General features: G+C 45.1%; 1 non-coding gene across 1 annotated transcript; it reads right to left on the bottom strand.

Moving 5' to 3' along the window:
* Positions 1-955: 955 nt before the first annotated feature.
* On the bottom strand, positions 956-1061 carry LOC141621087 (small nucleolar RNA R71). The gene has a single exon (XR_012532098.1). It is a non-coding gene; the product is annotated as a small nucleolar RNA R71 (small nucleolar RNA).
* Positions 1062-2650: the final 1589 nt, after the last annotated feature.

Below are 2650 nucleotides of genomic sequence, written 5' to 3'. Positions count from 1 at the left end.
ACCGTAGTGAATCGAAATCCTGACATGTCCCCTCTTTATTGATAGTTTATCACCCTTTTTCTGCCTTAATTGCTCTTTCTTTATTTCTCTTCCTTTTGCACTTTTAGTTTAGAAATCAAATTATAAACACCCCCCATTTGTGACCAAATAGACGGACTCTTACAGATATCTTGCCTCCCTGAGGAGATCGACCTGACTTCCCTAGCTATATAGTTAGTTTAGTTAGTTATTTTTGATAGGTATACGACAGCCCTGTCAAATTTTGGCGCCGTTGCCAGGGAGGCAAGTTGCCCTATCTGTCTTTGTTTCGTTTATTTCATCCGTCTCAGGGAATTTTTATTCCTTGAGGCAGTTCTTATTTATTTTCTTTCAGTGTTGTGTATGCCCAGGTCAGACAGGTTTGAGTTAGTTTCAGCTGATTCTGAGCTAGAGAGACTATTTAGGCATAGACTCTGTCTGCAAAGAGAATCACGAAAGGAAGACTTGAGTACTTTCGAACCAGAACTTCAGCATTTCCTTTTTATAGAAAACCCGTCTTTTGAAGAAGATACCGTCAGTTCTGTAAGTCAACCAGTAAAGATGCCGAACATTGCTAGTCACTCGGAGCCTAAAGCATCTTCATATCCAAAGGGTTTCAATCTCCAGACTGGGGATGGGAATACATTTGACATCCGCCCTTCCTATATCAATCTGGTGGAGAGAAATCTCTTTAGAGGTGTGGCAGGTGAAGACCCGAGGAAGCATATGGAGGTCTTTACGGACTACTATTCTACTATCCCCGCCACAAAGGGGGTAACTCAAGACAAGATTAAGGAGGTTCTGTTCCCTTTTTCTTTGACTGACTCAGCCAGGGAGTGGCTGACTGATTTGAACCGCACAGCCGCAGGGATTACAGACTGGGAGACCCTTGCTCTTCCTTTTTATAAGAGATATTTCCCTCCAAAGCGCACCAATCAGCTGAGGGCAAAGATCACAAGTTTTAAGCAGGCACTCGATGAGACTTTCTATGAAGCATGGTCCCGTTTCAAGAAGTTGGTGAGGTCTCTTCCTCACCATGGTTTTGTTCCGTGGTTTCTGTCCAACCAGTTCTACAATGGGCTGTACGATGATCACAGAGCCATACTTGATGCATCATCTAATGGAAGATTCCAAGAGAACACTGACGATGATAAGGGATGGACCCTTATTGAAGAGATGGCGAACCACTGTGCTGAGTATGGAAACCCGAGGGATGGTATTAGGACAGTTCATGCAGTCGATAAGCAAGTTGTGGCTCAACTGGAAGCCATGAATGCTAGGTTTAATAAGTTGGAGCTGCATTCTGCTGGGGAGTCTCAGACGGTTCATTTGCTTACTATAGGGGAGACTGTCACATGTGAGAGGTGTGGGAGCAACTACGGTCACACTGCTGTTGGCTGTCTTACGGAGAAGGAACAGGTCCTTGCTTTTCAACAATACAAGCAAGGAGGGGAGTTCCTACTATAACAACCAAGGGGAGGTCCATCCCAATTTGAGGTGGACTAGTCAAAATGTGCTCAATCCTACCCCTCCTCCGCAGCAGTAGCAGCCATATGTCCCTCCTCATAAGGCTCAACAAGGCTTTCAGAAGCCTCCTTCCTTTCTTACACCTAATGAAGGTGCGTCATCTTCTGGTGGAATAAGTGAGCTAGGTGAGTTGAAGACAATGTTGCAGTCTTTGACAAAGCAGTGGCAACTTAGTGATCAACAAAAAGATGCATCTATCAAGGCACTTGAAACTCAAGTTGCCCAGTTAGCCGCGAACCAGTCCACAAGGAAACAGGACCATTTATCGTCACAAGCTGACAAAAATCCACATGAGACGGTAAATTTAATTAATTTGAGGAGCGGTCGTTCATGTGAGGGGCCAGACGTGTTGAAATCAGACCCTAGGAAGGTTATAACTGCTGATGAACAGTGTTCTGTTGAAGAAAAGGAGCTGACGACAAGGAAAGTACTCGATCGACTGATTACTTGGGGTCGATCGAGTGAAATTGCTGAAAAAAGGGATCGATCGAGTAAAAATTCTACTCGATCGAGTGAACAGGGAAAAGATCTTACTCGATCGAGTGAACTTTCTACTCGATCAAGTGATTTTGTTGAAGAAACAACTCGAGCGAGTGGTATTTCTGGTCGATCGAGTAGTGTAGATAAAGAACAGCTCGATCGAGAGCCTGCTAGTGCTCGATCGAGTGAAAAATCGCCTAAAAGACCTCGTTCGAGAGGAAAGAAGCGGCCGAAGGATTTGGAGCTTGATCCGGCTGACACGTTGGAAGAGAGGAACAAGGGACTCGAGATACCCATCACGGTGCCCTTCCCGAGGCGTCTGCAGAGTACTAAAGCTAATCAACAATTCGGCAAATTTGCCGAACTCCTGAAGAGCTTGCAGGTCACTGTGCCATTCGCCGGACTGCTGACACAGGTACCCTCTTACCTTAAATTTATGAAAGAAATTTTATCACGTAAGAGGCACATTAATGATCATGAGACGATAGCTTTGACCGAGGTTGGGACGGCCCCAGTTCAGAATAAGTTACCTCCCAAACAGTCAGACCCGGGTATTTTCTCAATTCCGTGTCATATTGGTACCCATTTGATTGATAACGCGTTATGCGATCTTGGCGATAGCGTG

This window comes from Silene latifolia, chromosome 1 (genome assembly GCF_048544455.1).
Source record: "Silene latifolia isolate original U9 population chromosome 1, ASM4854445v1, whole genome shotgun sequence".
Taxonomy (NCBI): domain Eukaryota; kingdom Viridiplantae; phylum Streptophyta; class Magnoliopsida; order Caryophyllales; family Caryophyllaceae; genus Silene; species Silene latifolia.
This window is presented reverse-complemented; position numbering and strand designations above follow the sequence as displayed.